The sequence below is a fragment of the Mustela nivalis genome (assembly GCF_964662115.1).
Source record: "Mustela nivalis genome assembly, contig: HAP1_SCAFFOLD_496, whole genome shotgun sequence".
Classification (NCBI taxonomy): Eukaryota; Metazoa; Chordata; class Mammalia; order Carnivora; family Mustelidae; genus Mustela; species Mustela nivalis.
Window position 1 is genome coordinate 246,844 of NW_028136160.1, and position 19,155 is coordinate 265,998.

Here is a 19,155-nt window from a genome sequence, read left to right on the forward strand (position 1 = left end):
GAAAACTTCATTAGACAAATTAATGTGGTGAAGGAAGCAATATGAGAAAGCCTATTAATCTGATGAGCATGGAACTGAACAAACCCTATAGATACTTTCCCTTTGGTTTCTAGCCTATCAATACCTACAGTGAGTCACATACACTCAAGATTATTGTTTTTATTGTATACTTCATATATTCATTAATTTTTGACTCATTATCATTTTGTTGAAGTGTTAAACTATGGTAATAAACAAACTTTTAATTAACTTTTCCTCCTATGATACAAATATAATTTGCACTTGAGCTTTAGCTAATTTTATGTTCTAAAATTGCCAAAACAAAATGATCAAGGTTTCTAGATTATTTACTGTATTTTCTACTATATAATATTGTTCTATCTCTTCTGTATAAAGAAAATGAATGCTTGCGGCTCTTGGGTGGCTCAGTGCGTTAAAGCCTCTGCCTTCTGCTCAGGTCATGATCTCAGAGTCCTGGGATAGAGCCCCACATCAGGCTCTCTGCTCAGCAGGGACCCTGCTTCCCTTCCTTTCTCTCTGCCTGCCTCTCTGTCTACTTGTGATCTCTGTCTGTCAAATAAATAAACAAAATCTTTAAAAAAAAAGCAAATGAATGCTTGATAACTAAATGAATGCTTTACTGAACAAATTAAATATGGCAATAGCATTTTATTTTATCATGCTTTACATATTAAATTATAATATTATATCACTAGTCTACAAATAATCTACTCACATAGTGATTTGGAAGCTTTTAGCAAAGGAATTCTTCCTCCTGATTGTAGTATAAAAGCCACAGAAATATACAGAAGACTCCTAGGATAGAAAGTTAAATCCAGTTACCCGTGATGCCTTGAGTAGGACCTGACCTATGTATGCCCTGGGATGCACTAGTAACTGTTACATGTGATAGGATTATATTTAATATATAGAGTCTCATTTACTTCACAAAGGAGATATAAATTTGAGAATAAAATATTTGATGAATCTATAAAGTCTATATCTATTTGGAACCAATGTGGTAGAATTAAGATGTTAATTTGAAAAAAAATTTCATTGAACACATACACATATTCAATTGTTTATATATATATAAACAGCATTATTTATTTATGTAAATAAATGCATTGTCAGTAAAATCGATTTACTTATCAATCATAAGGGTAATTTTAAGTACTAAGAATAAGAAATATGTAAAAAGATAAGTGTTCAAAAGTGCAGTTTGTGGTAATTAATACAATATGATAGGCTCATAAAATAGATATATTACTTGAACTTAAAAGCTTCTATAATTAAGCGATGACCACTTGAAATTTGTAATTAGTCTTGCTGCAGTTTTTTCCTTGCACTTATTGCCCTTCCACAGAAGTTCATTAAGAATTTCTGTGAATGTCCTTATGTTTAATCTCATTCATAGATTCCACTGCTGCTCACAAAGCAAAGCCAAAAAGAGAGGTAACTCTATGTGGCACTCCATCCACAAGCAATACATTCATAAATAATTAAAAAGCTCTCTACTTCATTTGTTACCCATTCAGCTGATAATTTAAGTGAGTAACGGAGGCCATTTTATCAGCACTTTTAATAGAATGCGACTCAGATACTTCACAGTGTTATTTAAGAAGAAATGCTCATGTGTTAAGGTTTTTATTTTTTTTAAATCAACAAAATAATTTTCAAATATTAAAAGCAAATGTCTCCTTTTCCTCCAAGTTTCCTTGCTATGTCAAACTTATAAATAAATAGATTACAACCGTATTTTGAGTAGTAGATAAAAACAAATGTTTTGAAACTGTCTGTGGGTTGAGTGTCTGGGTTAACTTGTATAAATATCTGAACTCAATGTATTTAGACTTTATTAGATGGTTTTTTTAGACTATTTAAAAATACATGCTCAGATAATGACAACATTATTGTATTCATTTTAATAAATAAATTATTTTATTTAATTATGTTTAGATATTTATTTATTAAATTAATGATTTAATATTTAACAATCTAAATTTGAAATATTTAAAATTCTAAAAAATATTTATTTAATTAAATTGATATATTTAATATAAATATTCAATAAATTATTTAATCGTTATTATAATTATGCAATACATTATGTATTGTGTAATAATTGCATTTTAATAAATAAATAAATGTATTATTTACATTATTTTATTTTACTTTATTTTATTTAGTTGACAAAGAGAGGGAGAACGCAAGCAAAGGGAGATGCAGGCAGAGGGAGAGGGAGAAGTAGGCTCCCAGCTGAGCAGAAAGTTCAACCTGGGGTTCCATCCCACGACCCTGGGATCACCACCTGAGTCGAAGGCAGATGCTTCACTGACTGAGCCATCCAGATGCCCAAGGCTTTGTATTCTTCGCTTCTAAATATTGATGCTGCTTCATCTCTGGAGTTAGTAAATTGATGTTGAGAATTCATATCAAAGAATTGATAGTAGCTCTTAAACAGAAACATGTAATTTAGGGGAAAAAAAGAAAAGAAGGAAGAGAAAGGCCAAAAGTCAAAAGCACATTAATATAAAATTTAATTAGATAAATAAAGCTGATTTTCCTGAAGGGGTCTAATACAAGGGCTGCAAAGAGCTGATAGGATTAGGAAAATTGTCCACTCCTGGTCATTTCATAATTTTAAACTATTCCTTATTAATAAATATACTTAGTTCCAGAAACACAACCACATAAGGACATTTCCACCAAGTTTCCTCTAACAGCATTTACAAATTAGACGTTCAAACAATGTAGTTCGTTACATGTTGCATCTGTATCTTAAAGTATAAACACTTTCTGTGACACATTTTCTAACAATTAAAATTAATATATATATATTTATATGTATATATATATATGTGTGTGTGCATATATATATATATATATATATATATATATATATATCTTACCCTAAATGGAAAAAAAATATATATATATAGAAACCTTATCCCTAAATGAAACCTTTCGTTGTTTATTAGCTTAAATAGGTAAATTAGCAACAACAACAACAACAAACAGCTAATATTATAGAGGTAGGAACAATTTACCTTCTCATTCATTGTTATTTTCTAAAAATTCCTATTTTATTTTTTCTCGTCTGTCATAATAATTTTCTAAATCTCCTGCCTTATTCAATTTTTTTCTTTTAGTGGAAATCTCTATTTCATATTTATTTTCTCTTCCTCCACTCTTTGCTCTAATAATTCAATGTATTATTAGATTTTCTGTTTTTCTCTTTATCCAGATATATCTTTTCTTTCTTTCTTTCTTTTTTAAATAATTTGATTTGCTGGCATTTTACATCAGTACATGCTTTCTTATGGATGTGAGAAATGTCTGTGGAACTACTAGAAGTATAAACTTTTTTACCTTTAAGAAGTTTACATGGCTCAGGTGGTTAAGTGTCTTCCTTCAGATTAGGTCATGATGCCAGGGTACTAGGATCCAGTCCTGCATCAGCTGCCTGCTCAGCAAGGAGCCTGGTTCTTCCTCTCCCTCTGCCCCTCCCTCTCTCTCACTAATAAATAAATAAAATCATTTAAAAAAAAAAGACTTACTGAAACCTGAGACTGAATTACTAAATTCAGTCTTAATATAAGACAGCTAAACAAAGCAATGATAACAACTGGAAAATTTATTCAGATCATGATTTAACATTTTTGGTTGACACAGGACCTCTTTCAGTAACAACTTTCCCTAAATATCAATTTCTTTTTAAGGCAAAAAATTTTGACAAGAAATCCAGATCCTTCTCATCATTTTCATATCAATTTAATGTGACAACCTCGGAGTATATAATCAAATATGTAATTATTCTATCTGTTGCCTTGTATATTGCCTGTATCTTTTTCAGACTCAAAGTTCCATTGAGGTAGAGGTTTTTTGTTTTGTTTTTAAAGCAGAGATTTTTAAAGTGTTGATATATACAAGATGCTTAATAAGTGTTTACAAAACCTATGTATTTCAGAAGCCTTAAACAGGCTTTAAAATAATGTAGGTGATATTAGTAGTCATATCAAACAATTTGTAGGTTTTAGTCATGTAAATAACTACATTTCTCAGAGACAGAGAAACATACAAATGATCTGGGTCCAGTAGGATAATGCTAGCATGTGTTGTAAATTCTCTTATATGACCTTATTCTTGCAAGAATTGGTTATGTGGTAGAAAAAAAGGTATCACTATCTTATACTTTGTTATTTAAATCGATTTATGGAAGTTGTTAATTTCTTACACTGCCCCTTTGTTTCAGTGGACCCAATTTCCGTGGTAATGGTGAGAGGAAAGTAGGCAATTTAGGCAGCAGCAAAAATCTCCTGCAAGGCACTATAAAATAAGGCTTGTTCTAGATCATGGGTCTGTCCAAAGGGGAATGTTAAGGGGTAGAATGGATGATGGATGCATTGTGGACATATAACTATAAGATTAATACTGTTATGCCCCAATAATGGGTCTATGATTAAAGGAGCAAGACTGATGTAAAGCGAAGTTCAAGCAAAGCTTTATTTCATGCCAAGCATCAAGAATCTAACTGAACGTTCGGGGCCACACCTCTTATGAGAGAAGGCAACCCTTCCCTGTTTCACAGTCTAGCTTTTAAGGGCAAAGGCCATGCAGTCAGGCCTGGCCACGCACAGGTGACCAATGAGATTTTAACACACACAGGAAACTCCACAGTGAGGCTAGGTGACCAATTGAGGTTCAATTGACCCTAGTATAGACATTTGACCCAGCCTATTACACCTTGATTAGGATTGGTGCCAAAACGGTTCCCAAAGGGCGGAGGAGTGGGGCATACTCCTTAGTATCTAGGGAGACAATATGCAAACACCGCCCCCCCTCCCGCTGATTGATGTCTCCACCTGGCCTGACCCACTCTTGTATATGGGCTTTGTTACCTGGAGCTGATTTCCAGGACTTGTTTTTAAGTGAATCCCCTGGGGGAAGGGGAGCAAGGACAGTTTAAGGGTTAACCTCAATGAAAGCCTCTTGCTAAAATATAAAAATATAAAATAGGTCCTTACATTACAACAACTCAGTAGGGAAAGTCCCAGTGTGGTGATAAAAGAAGTGATGTAACTTGCATTGCACGTTACCTGCATGACATCATACTTTATCTTCATCTCTACTAGTTTGAAACTAGTTAAACAAGCTCAACAATTTTTTTGAAAATTTTTTATTTATTTATTTAAGAGCAAAAGCCAGAGAGAGAGAGAGAGAGAGAGAGAGAGAGCAATATGGGGCTCGATCCCAGGGTCTTGAGATCATGAACTGAGCCAAAGGCAGACACTTAACTGACTGAGCAAATGAGACTCCCACAAACTCAACAATTTTATAAAATTTTTATTTGTTGGGGTGCCTGGCTGTATCAGTCAGTAAAATATGTAACTCTTGATCTTGGGGTTGTACGTTTGAAATCCACCTTGGGTGTAGAGGTTTTTAAAAATAAAATCTTTAAATTTTTTTTTCCTTTTTTTATTTAAGCCATTGTATGGCAGTGTTGATCACTATATTGTACACCTGAAACTAATATTAACCTTATTTTAACTAACTGGAATTTAAATAGAAACTTTAAAAATAAAATAAAAATAAAAATCATAAAAATAAAAAAGAGGAAAAATTATTTGGCAGGCAATTTTCTTAATTGCATTATTATTTATTATTATCATAGTCTGTGTGTGTCGGTGGGAAGTGGCTGGTATTACAGTGAGTTCCATATGTGTGTTACACTGAGGTCCATGTCTGTAGTCAGTCTTTTTATTTTCTTTTAATTTATTTTCAGTGATCCAAAATTCATTGTTTATGCACCACACCCAGTGCTTCATGTAATAAATTCCCTCCTTAATACCCACCACTGGGCTCACCCAACCACCTGCCACCCTCCTCTTCAAAACCCTCAGTTTGTTTCTCAGAGTCCACAGTCTCTCATGGTTTGTCTCTCCCTCCGATTTCCCCCAGCACACTTCTCTCTATCTCCCAGTGTCCTCCACGTTATTCCTTGTGTATTGAGCCTTATAAAAACTTTTATTTCTTTCCCTATTCTCCTTTGCATATGTTTACCTTAGATGTTAAAATGTTATAAACCTCTCCTGCCTGGTCCATTTTCTCTCTCTTCTCTCATGATTTCTCATGCTCTCCCTGCCAACCCCACATGCCTTACAATATCTGGATATGACTAATTTCTTCCTGAGCTACTTTATTCTACTCTGCCATATGGTTTCCCTTCCCTCTTCTGTACCATAACTTCTATCCCCTGCATTTGTGCTTTAACAATACCTAATTCTTTTCACTACATCTGTATCTTTGAGGTCAATACTCAGTAGTGCAATCGCTGGGTCATAGGCTAGCTCTATTTTACTGGAAAGAAGGGCCATATGCACCCCAGTGTTCATAGCAGCAATGTCCACAATAGCCATTCTGTTGAAAGAGCCAAGATCCTCTTCCACAAGGAAACGGATAAAGAAGATGTGATCTATGGATACAATGGAATATCACTCAGCCATCAGAAAGGATGAATACCCAACTTTTGCATCAACATGGATGGGACTGGAGGAGATTATGTTAAGTGAAATAAGTCAAGCAGAGAAAGTCAATCATCATATGGTTTCACTTATTTGTGGAACCTAAGGAATAGCATGGAGGACATTAGGAGAAGGAAAGGAAAAATGAAGTGGGGGGATTGGAGGGGGAAATGAAACATGAAAAACTATGGACTCCAAGAAACAAACTGAGGGTTTTAAAGATGAGAAGGATGTGGGGATGGGTGAGCCTGGTGATGGGTATTAAGGAGGGCACATATTGCATGGGGCACTGGGTCTTTTACACAAACAATGAATCATGGAACACTACTTCAAAAACTAATGATGTATTGTATGGTAACCAACATAACATAATTAAAAAAAAAAAGGAGGGGGACAATTTCTAACACTCAATCTTTGCTAGTTTCTTGTTTACCTCCTTTTAAGAGTAAGCTCATTAGTGGTTTTTTGTCTGTTTGTTTGTTTTGTCTCAACTAAAAGAAGAAAAATAATACACATTATTTTGAAAACTTTTTGAACAGTGTACAAACGTTAGTCAAGTCCACAATGTCTCATCTCTTCTTCCTCCTAACATGGCTAAGTTGAAAAACCCTTTATCTGGGAAAAGATCATTCTCCTGCCACCTTGTGTAAGATTTTGGCTTTAGCTTAGATTATCCTTTCTTTCTTTTTCTGAAAATAAGTTGAAAATATTAATAGCCTCATTTTCTTCTTCCAAAATATGACTGCTTCTTTACCAAGTGCAAAAGCAACCCATTTTGACCATAGTAAACAGCTTGGACCTACTTTTTTGGCTCACTGTTTTAGTGAGACAAGTGGAGTGAAGATGACACACCATTTCCAAATGTATTAATAATTGGTAGACCATACTTCTAAATTGATGTTTTGTTGACATTAAACTACAACCAGACTCGCTATAATTACAGAGGTAAATTCTTTATATTTACTATATTTGAAATTACCATATAATACCAAAATAAAATTATGATTATGTGAAGAGTCTGTCATATTAAGAAGATGACTTTGAAATTATTGCTTATCTAAATGAAATTTCCCATTTTATAATCTTGTATAAGCTTCCGTTGTCATTTCCTCTTTAAAATCTATTAGAAGGCACTCTTATTTTCCCTTAAGTGGGAAGTCAAATGTGGATCAAATTCATCCCAAAGGAACTGATTATATATTCCACTGAAGACCAGGTGGCTTCCATGTGGCATTTTGCCTCTTGCATATTGTTCGTCTCCTACAACAAATGGGGGTATGCTCTTTAGTAAACTAATTCAACTCAATTAGAGACATTGTCTTCAAGGGATAACATTATAGAGACTAGAATCAGAATCATACTTTTGGGAAAATTGGGCCCAGGCTTTTTGTTTTGTTTTGTTTTGTTTTAAGATTTTATTTATTTATTTGACAACAGAGACCACAAGTAGGCAGAGAGGCAGAGAGAGAGGGGGAAGCAGGCTCCCTGCTGAACAGAGAGCCTGATGCAGAGCTCGATCCCAGGACCCTGAGGTCATGGCCTAGCCAAAGGCAGAGGCTTAACCCACTGAGCTACCCAGGCGCCCCTGGGCCCAGGTTTTGATGGCTTCTTTCCTCAATCTTATAAAACCTATTTGAACTCTACTGGATGCCAGAACTGCTTAAAAATATTTGGTTCCTTGTAATTTTAACCTTCCCGTATTCAATGCACCTGATCCATGTAATATCCTATAGTATTTTTGTCAAATGAAGACTCTCAAAGTGTGTTTCTTGGGAGAGACTTTTCAATTGGTTGCTTACATTTCTGCATTTATTATTTGTTCTAGACCATCCTTTGAAGATGGTTGTATTGAATAGACTTGGAAGACAGAAAGGTATCTTTTTTTTTAACTTAACCTGTTGTGTTTGCAAATATTATCTGCCTCTTTTTTGATTCTTCTTGTGGGAACTGAGGCTCAGAACTGATATATAACTCCCACCCCTACACACACACACACACACACTCACACACACACACACACACAAATACTGTTAATATTCTGGCTACCTCTATTGCTGTGAATAATAAGCTATATTATTTCTGAACCATGAGTCTGCGTCTTCTATCAACACCCAAGAAACCACGGCAGACTCATACACCAGCTTTCAAATAAGATAAAATAATCTCAGATGCTTTATATTTTTTGATAGTGTTACCTACTTCTGAACATATGACTGAACACATATAAAGCTGGAGCCATGACCATTTAGAGCTTCTGTGGAAGAACTATGCATTCACTAGTAAACAAAAGTAGTTTCATCTTTTTTTTTTCCTCCTGGACACCATTTCCTCTCTCACACTGTTGCTCAAATTCGATGGAGTCTAAGGTCCTTTGAGGAAATTTTTGTTTAATGACTCAAAATAAAATAGGAAGAGTCTAAAGTGATAAAAATAATTCTAGATAAAAGGTATAAGATCATGCCAGAAAGGATAGTAATTTTATCTAACAACTGCCTGTTCACCCCTTATTTGTTCATTAACTAATCTCCAAATTCCGGACTAAATCCCTTTTGTAAGCCAGAATGTGAGCTAAAAACTGGGATTTTAAAAAAGTTTTCATTTGAAATCCAGTTAGTTAACATATATGGTTGTATTATTTTCATGTGTACAATATAACATATAGCACTCAGTGCTCATCATAACAAGTGCTCTAATTAACCCCCATCACTTATTTAATCCATCACTCCTTTAAGATCCCCTCAAGTAACCATCAGTTTGTTCTCTGTAATGAAATGTCTGTTTCTTGCTTTGTTTCTCTTTCTATGTCTTGTTATTTTCCCCTTTGCTTGTTTGTTTTGTTTCTTTTATTCCATATATGAGTAAAGGTATTTGTCTTTCTCTGACTGACTTATTTCACTTTTAGCATTATACTGTCTAGTTCCATCCATGTTATTGCAAATGGCATGATTTCAGTCTTTTTTTATGGCAGAATAATATTCCATTGTATATACATACCACTTATTCTTTATTTATTCATCAATTGAGGGATACTTGGGCTCTTTCCATATCTCAGCTTTACAAATAATGCTGCTATAAACAAGGGGTGCTAGCATCCCTTTGAATAAGTTTTCTTATATTCATTGGGTAAGTACACACCAGCAGGATTGTTGGATCACAAAGGACTTCTATTTTTAAATTTTATGGAAATTCCATACTGTTTTCAAATATGGCTGTATCAGTTTGCATCACCACCAACAGTTCTCAATTGTTATTTTTTCTTTTTTTTTTAAGATTTTATTCATTTGACAGAGAGAGATCACAAGTAGAGAGAGAGAGGAGGGAGCAGGCTCCATGCCTGGCAGAGAGCCCAATGTGGGACTTGATCCCAGGACCCTGAGATCATGACCTGAGCTGAAGGCAGAGGCTTAACCCACTGAGCCTCCCAGGCAGCCCCCACAAGTGTTACTTTTTCACATCCTCTCCAACACCTTTTGTTTCTTGTAGTGTTGATTTTAGCCATTCTGACAGGTGTGAGGTGGTATGTCTTTCTAGTTTTGCTTTGCAATTTCCTGATGATACATGATGATGGACATCTTTTCATGTTATCTACTGAACATTTGAATGTGTTCTTTGGGGAAACAATTGTTCATGTCTTCTATCCATGTTTTTATTGGATTATTTGTTTTTGGATGTTGACTAAAAACTGGATATTAAGTAACACACAAGACAGGTTTCCTTGAGCTTAAAATTTATTTGCATGAGTATGATTAACAGGAAAAAATATGCATATGTGTATGTACAAGTGTGTTTACGTATACATCTATCTATCTATCCTCTATCCCCTGTCTTCTAATTGTGGTAAATCCCGTAAGGTGGGGAATGGGATATTCTGAAGAAATATGCTGCTGGATATGTTGGGTAAGCAAATTTAATTGCACTCAGATGCATTGGATATAAGTGAATCACTCAAATGAGTTATTTAATATTATATAGAAACAAAATTTTATGTAGTTGAAAATAATAGGTAGTTAAAATAATTTTTGTTGTTTGTTGTTTTTGTGTCTTTTTTTTTTGTTTATATATACTATGGTGTGAATGTTTATGTCTCCCAAAATCATATTATAAAATCTAACTCTGGAAGTGGTAGTATTAAAACATAGGGGCCTTTGGGAGGTGATTAGGTCATAAGTGGGATTACAGTCCTTTTAAAGGAGACCCCAGAGAGTTCTCTTGATTCATTCATCATGTACGTTTACAGTGAGAAGATAGCCATCTATGAGGAAGTGGGCTCTCCCTGGATCTGCCCATTCCTTAATCTTGAACTTCTCAGTTCTAGAACTGTGAGAAATAAATTCCTGTTCTTTATAAGCTATTCAGTCTATATCATGTCCGTTCTAGCAGCCTGCATGCAGAAGGACACTATGACCTAAAACGAGAGCAATAAATATAAAGTTTCAGTAAAGTCAGTTGGTACAATGTTTTTTTACTTAGAGAAGTCATGCTGCTTCATGTTAAACCTTGATATTGTATATGTTTCTTGAAGGGCCACTTCTTACTCCTTTGTGTGTTTTCCACAAAGTCCAGGATGATGCCTTACATAAAGGTAATAATTTATAAATACTGTTGGAAATATATACTTCTCTAAAATCTTATTTTGCCTACAGATTACTTGGATCCACTTTGCCTTGTGTAGAATATTTGAAATATATTAAGAACAGAATGTCTCTCTAAATAACATTTAGAATCATCATTAGTTTATGATTCCTGATTCATTTGTTTATGCAGTGATACTTACTGCAAGAACACTGAAGTTTGTAATATAATTTTTGAATTAATCACTAAGCTAGTTTATTTTAACTTATGAAAAAATAATTTCTCATGTTGGTTTAATTCTGCTCTTATGTTATGGTCATGACATTTTCATTAAAATAAAGTAGAAAATAGAAGTAAATAATAAATGAAAAATAAAAAATAATAAATAAAAAAATAAAAGTAAAACTCTTGTGAAATGTTAAACTTTTCTTACTTATTTTGTTTTGCTTTTCCTCTACCATACTGGCAAAGCTGTATTTTGCAGATAGATACAATTTTCTAGTTGCTAGGTTTGTTACTTTTGCTAAAATTTTCAAAATATAAGAAGTTGAATAGTCATGGATTGTTTATTAAACTCCTTACCTACACATATAAAAATAAAACAATGATGGTGACCTGGGTATTTCTAAAATTGTATTCTGTTTTTCCATATTATGTTTTACAATGTAATTAATAAAGATTCTGCATATATTAACACCCATCCCTTCTATCTCATCTGTATGTCCATTACAGAGCATGTATGATTTCTATTCATTGCTATGTTGTGGTGAAGAGATTGTCTGAATTAGTCCTATAGTTATGCAGGTAGATCTTAAGCTATGGTGCTCCTGTTTATTTGCTTGTTCCTGATCAGTATGTCTGAAAGATGGTAACTATTGCATCAGGTATGACGATTCAAAAATATTATTGGTGCCTGATACACTGTGATGAAATAGGTAAGTCGATTCATAATTTGTTAATTAAATTAGAAAAAAATTCCTTTGGATTTGTCCAATTTTAAGAGTTTTTTTTTTTAACGAATTCCTTGGGATGTATTTTGTGTAATATATATCACATGCCTCAACCTTTAAATTTGAATGTAGAAAAGAGTTATCAGAATGAGCCTAGAAAATATTGTTATGAAATATTTGTGTTCCGTTATATTATGTTAACTTAGGAAATAATGGTAGTTATTTTTATTAGCATTTCCTACTTTCCACATGCCCTTACAGATGAGATATCATGTTTTTCCTACTCTTTTTATCGTGGTTGTTATATTCTTCATGATCAATAACAATCAATGAAAATTCATAACATTAATTTTCTTTGGGAAAGTGATATTTTAGCAAGAATCCATGACCAAAAATTTTAGCTGTTGTTCTTCTAGGAGATGAGACTATCAATGTTCCCGAAATTTCAAGAAATAGAACTTATTAATTGTGTTGGTTGATGTTTATTGTCTCTGAACTTAGACGTGCATAATTCAATTTAAAATTATTTTGGGGGCGCCTGGGTGGCTCAGTGGGTTAAAGCCTCTGCCTTTGGCTCAGGTCATGATCCCAGGGTCCTGGGATTGAGCCCGGCATTGGGCTCTCTGCCTAGCAGGGAGCCTGCTTCCTATTCCCTCTCTCTCTGCCTGCATCTCTGCTTACTTGTGATCTCTATCTGTCAAATAAAATAAATAAAATCTTTAAAAAAATGGAGTGGACCTTAGGGGGGTGCTTATCTGAAATTGAGGGACATTATAAAAAAAATAAAAAATAAAATTTATTTTGAATTGAAAACAAGATCTTACTGAAGTTTAGGCATCCCACTTTATATCAGGCCTCCAGTACATTCTAATTTATTTATAGAAAATATCATAAACATGAATGTCACTTTTCCTATTGCATTTATACTGAAACTGCAATGACTCAAAGATGTCAGATCTGAAAAGCACTACCTTTCTATAATTTCTGTTTCCTAGAAGGAATGGATATACCATTTTAGCACAATTATCCAACAGTATTCAAAACCACCATGAATTTTAAAACATAGTTATTACACCCTAAAAATCAAGTATGAAAATGTATAAACAACCAAATCTCTATCTGTAAATGAAATACTCCCACACAGATGGGTTTTAAAACTTTCTAACTTAAGGAATTTGATAGCACAGACTCAGGGTAGTAGTTTCAGTGCCTACAGTATACTTTCAGGGAGAGAGTAATGTAGCCTCTGAGTCACTTTCTGCCTAGAGATGACCTAATAGTGGTTCTGGCATTGTTTGTTTGTTTTTGAAAATACGTTCCTGGGCGTCATTCAGAAAATGCAGAGTTTGGCAATCTATATAAATTAAGGATGATCTTTTTGAATGTTTGTCTTTCACTACTTCAAATTAACATAATTGGACAGAAATTCCACTAAATTAAGCATTGTTAGGAAATGGGTAAATTGGAGCTGCTCAAATTAGTTGCTCTTTGAACTATGTGCTGTTGGCTCAGGATTAGATAAGGAGTTTGAAGGAAAACCTAAATCATTGCTTCCTTTTTTGAGAGAGTCTTAGCATATTTTCTTAAAATTAGCTGAAATAAACAATGTGTTTAGTCGCAAAGTGATTTGCATTTTTGCACAAACTCCCTATCTCCTTGAGAATTATAACAAATATTTCATGAAAAATCATTGATCTTTACTTTGTTACACTGCTGTAAAGTACATTCAGAGTTGCCAGTTAAAAGTGTTAGTGTTGAGATGAAATGTCATGCATTTTTCTTCACTTCCATGCAAATGAACACAGTAATTTATTAAGACACAATGATGAAAAAAAAATTGACAATGAGTTGCAGATTTGAAAAATCTCTTGACATTCAATCCAAATTGTGAGTTTGATCGGTTACCGAACACATTATGATGCACCCCCGGTAATTTTACAGAGATTATTTTTTTCTTACCAATTCTTGATTATTCTGTCTTGCAATGCAGAGAAAGCTAACTAACTTAAAATAAACTTCTGTTAATTTTGATTGTTATAAACTTAAAATTGATTAATTTCCATATACAGAGTTAAAATGTTCACAATTTACATTAAATATATATTCTGTGTATACCTTGGAAAAATTATACTGAAAATTGAAATTAAAATGATGTTGTATATAGCTGCAAGAAGCCGCCTGTCCCATTTCATCTTACTATATAAGTTGTGTCAGGTAATTTATAAAATCCCTAGTGCATAACAAGTCAATTTATTTTGGAATGGGTAGTAATGTTTCTTCTTATTTCTAAATAAGAGTTGGTCTATGAGTGCATCTGCAACTGTACTTTTCCTAAGTGGCTTCATGGTCTTGAACTGCGAAAGCTCAGAACATTAAACATCAAAATAATATATTTTGACATAATTAGACATCAAGGAAATGCAATTAAAATGACACTGAGATATCACTACACACTTAACAGAATGGCTAAAATAAAATATAATGACAAGACCAAAAAAAAAAATACCATTTGATGATACACAATGGCAAGTTGTACCATCACTTAACCATCTCAGACTAGTGTACTGTTAAATCTGTTTTTCTAAGCAATGTTTTGGGTCACTTACCACTTTTCAAGGATATAAAGTGCTACCATTTTACTTAAAACTGTGAAATTTGGTCAGATTTAAATTTCAATTTATGTTAAAACATTCTGTAAACTGTGTTAAACCTTGACATTTGTTCCCTCTGTTCAGTGAATAACACTATATCATATTCTGAAAAATACGCTTATTTTCATTTTGAAAAATATCCCTTTTTCCTCTTATGGTAATTATTAATATGAATTAATAGTAGAATGTGATATGGTTCCATATGACCATAAATACTTTATTGTATATTATCAAATTTAATAATGAATATAATGTACTTCTTTGGACAATTTTTAAAGACCAGTCTACTCTTAAAACAAAAAAATGGAGACGCACTTCTTTAGTTCACACAAATTTCATTTTATTATATATAACCTCAGATAAATTTCAACAAATCATAATTTATTAAAATTATGTCTACTTAAAAATCTCATAGAAGAGTAAAACCATCAAAAATAAAAATACACACACACAACACACACACATCACCCATGTATTGGCAAATCACAATTGCTGTAACAATACATTAGGCATTCCACAGTTAAGGGCTATCAAAATTTCCATCAGTGACAAAAAGATTTGTATCCAAATGGACTGATTTTCCAGAATCCAAGAAAAAGTCTCCTAGGGTTTATTTAAAGATAAATATTTGAACAAATACTTCTAAAATTTAGGAAATTCAGAACATACGATTAAAGAATATTTGCAGTGCAGACTATATTCAATCCTTCCTTCAAAATGTGCCTTTGAGTACATAATTCTGTTTTCTCTCTCTAAATTGAGCTGTCCTCCAAGGAAGTGTTCTAAAATGTGTGTCTCTGTGTGATAAATGTTCTAAGACCTAACATGCTTCATTGTATTTTTACTGAGCTCTCAAATTTAATCAATAATTTGGCTTGATGTATAATATCTAGTTTCAAATATCTTTGCCATCTCTACAAACACCCAGCTGTCTCCTTTATATGCTATTACTATTGAGAATTCTGCTGTCAGTATTATTCTTGTACATTTTAGGTGATCTGTTCTTCTCTTGGGCATCATTTGTGCTCTTCTCTGTTTTTGATATTCTTAAAACTCACCATAAAGTATATGAGTGGTTTTGTGTGTGTGTGGTTTTTGTTTTGTTTTGTTTCTGATTTCTCATGTTTGGCATCATTTTAAGTCTGGTATCTTTTTCTTTAATTCTCCAAAATTTATCTCAGTACTTATTTAAATATTTACTTTATTTTTTTTCTCTTCTGCTGCATTGGGCAGAAGTCATTAATTTGTTTGTTTGTTTGTTTTTCCCAACTCATTTATTCATTTTACAGCTATATTCATCTTAGTCTCCATTTATCGTATTCTTTATTTCAACAATTTTCACTTAATTTATATTCACAGTATAGTATCTTTTCTTTGTATATGTATATCATTATTTTTCATATACTTTTAAGATATTTTTAAAAATAATTTATTTATTTATTTGACAGTGAGAGATCACAAGTAGGCAGAGAGGCATGCAGAGAGAGAGGAAGGGAAGCAGGCTACCTGCTGAGCAGAAAGCCCGATGTGGGGCTTGATCCCAGGACCCTGAGATCATGACCTGAACCGAAGGCAGCGGCTTAACCCACTGAGCCACCCAGGCGCCCTTTTAAGCTATTTTTTTAAAAGTACAGTAATTCTTTTTTTTTTTTTTAAGATTTTCTTTCTTTATTTATTTGACAGAGAGAGATCACAAGTAGACGGAGGGCAGGCAGAGAGAGAGAGGGGGGGGGAGCTGACTCCCTGCTGAGCAGAGAGCCTGATGCTGGACTTGATCCCAGGACCCTGAGATCATGACCTGAGCTGAAGGCAGTGGCTTAATCCACTGCGCCACCTAGGCGCCCCTAAGCTATTTTTTAAATTCCTGTTCCAATAACACTTGGATTGCCATATAAAGTTAACCACATCATCTTTTTTAGGTTAGTGATTGTACTTTTTATGTGCATAGTTATTTTGGTCCATGAGTTCAGCTCCTCTTAGGATCATCAAATCTCTGTAAAGTCTGGGTATGCTAGGATTTTCTAAGCAACAATAAAATACATTGAAACCTGGTAGCTTAATTATGATAATGTGTTCTTTCACAATCATTCACAATAGTATTACATTCTGAGTAGCTTCCTTCTATTTGGCAGCTATAGTGTTTGGAAAACTTGAATTGTGATATCACTGTGATAATGTGAATTAGTCAGGGTTTTTCAGAGAATCGGGAAGAGAAAAAAAGGAAGATATTCTCCAGGGCCAACTCTAGAAGTGACTATTAAAACATCTGTCCAAATTCAATTGAACAAAACTCAGAAATGCCATCTCCAGTGAAATACAAAGAAGATTATATATAGTTCTGGGCACACACAACTCATTTGACCCAATGATGTACATCAATGAAAGACTGAAGGCCAATCACCACTCCATGGGAGAATTTAAAAACAAATTTACTAATGAGGCCAAGAATTCAGAATCGCAAATACTTCAGAACTAATAATAACTGCCTTCACTTGATGTTATTCTATAAGATAAATCCTACGATCAAGTTTCAATTTTAAATTCTTACAATTTTAAATTCTTAAATCCTTATGAAGAAGCATCATTTGGAGGGAGCAGTTTTCATAATTTATCATCCATCAGCCTTTTTTTTAAGATTTTATTTATTTATTGGACACACACAGAAAGAGAGAGAGATCACAAGTAAGCAGAGAGGCAGGCAAGCAGGGAGGGAAGCAGGCTTCCTTTTGAGCAGAGCCCGATGTGGGGCTGCATCCCAGGACCCAGAGACCATGCCTTGAGATGAAGGCAGAGGCTTAACCTACCACCCACGTGATGAGAGAGCCACTCAGGTGCCCTCATCCATCAGTCTTAATTGATTGGAGGAAAATGTGTGGAGGAATAATGCCTTAGGGAGCTAACCTCTCTAAAGAATTTTCAAGTCTTTACCCCTTCAAGGTTTTTGTACAGTTCTGATAGCCTCTAAACATCCAGCTGATTTCTACAGTGACAGGCCTGTTAAAACCTGTCTTCAAACCAGGAATAGAGCTTGAAACATACCAGTCAAGAGCAACTTTGAGTCTTTTAAGGAATTTATCATCATTTCTTTGTTTTTGGTTAATATCTGAAATAGTTCCATATTACACTTGCATAATTTCTCCAGAGCTGACTTTGAAGGAGGCATTCAGTTCCAGCTAGTTCCATATTTTGGCAAGAACTATAATCCTATATAAAAAAAAAACATATCTTAGGGCGCCTAGGTGGCTCAGTGGGTTAAAATCTCTGCCTTCGGCTCAGGTCATGATTCCAGGTTCCTGGGATTGAGTCCCACAGTGGGCTCTCTTCTCAGCAGGGAGCCTGCTTCCATTCCTCTCTCTCTGGCTGCCTCTCTGCCTTCCTGTGATCTCTGTCAAGTAAATAAATAAAATTTTTTAAAAAACATATTTTATGCCAGTTATTCATGTTTATTAACTAAGATATCACAATACAAATAATACAAACAGTTGCTCTTTATTAATACCTTCAACCAAGATCAAAAAATATGTCATATTTTCTCCAAAAATTTTATATCATCTGATAGGTCAGATATATATAAAATTACATTTAAAGTTTTAAAAATATCAGCAAATATTTTCATTTAAATGCAAATTTGAAAAAAATCTACTCTTCCAAACACGACTTTTTATCCTATTTTTTTTTGAATTTTGTCGACAACTGATAAAATGTTTAGCGAGACTATAAATGTTAGATCGAAAAAAATGATTAATACATGTAGGTTCAAATTATTATGTTCCATTAAAAATGATTTAGTCTTTGATGAACTTCTGTTTGGTAATATGTTGTATCCAGATATAGTAAATTAATGATTTATATAAAATTACAGGAAATGACCTTCCGTTCCATTATGAGTAGAGCTTTTAAATGCTCTTTGTCACAACCTGTCATCTTGTCATTATGTAGCATTATGTAGCATTTAAAAAATGTATACTCTTCACTTCGAAGTCTTTTAGAAATCTAACATATGACTTTCTATGGTTTGTGTCTCCATATTCCTTTATTGCCAGTTTGAACAAATCCACATGCTTTGATTCAAAGGTAATAAATACCTATTATTTGGAATAATGATGCTTATTTTTGTTCTCTCACCCTTCGCAGGTGGTTTCATTTTAGCACACTTCAGAGTTATAATTTCATGCTTATTAAAAACATTTATTATGATCTACATAGATGAATGAAACTTTTATTGTATTAAATTATTTGTCAAAAAATCTATTATTCTTAAAAATGTATTTCCTTTGAAGGGTTATTTTAGAGCATTCAGAGAGGATCTAGGAGTGTGGTATTATGCAATTTTTAAGTAGGTATGAAATGGTTATTTATATGATTGTTTCTTTAAGGCTTATGTATATTGTCCATTATATGCTATAAAATATTTTGAAAGTAAATTTAAAGTATGTTTTTTTTTTCATCCAACAAGAA

The 19,155-nt window shown here is 33.5% G+C and overlaps 1 long non-coding RNA gene across 1 annotated transcript; it reads left to right on the forward strand.

Annotated features, from left to right (window-relative positions):
* The first annotated feature begins 11,044 nt into the window (after positions 1 to 11,044).
* On the forward strand, positions 11,045 to 16,431 carry LOC309857211. Its single transcript, XR_014307549.1, has 3 exons — positions 11,045 to 11,106; positions 11,901 to 11,980; positions 16,381 to 16,431. It is a non-coding gene; the product is annotated as an uncharacterized lncRNA (long non-coding RNA).
* The last annotated feature ends 2,724 nt before the right edge of the window (positions 16,432 to 19,155 follow it).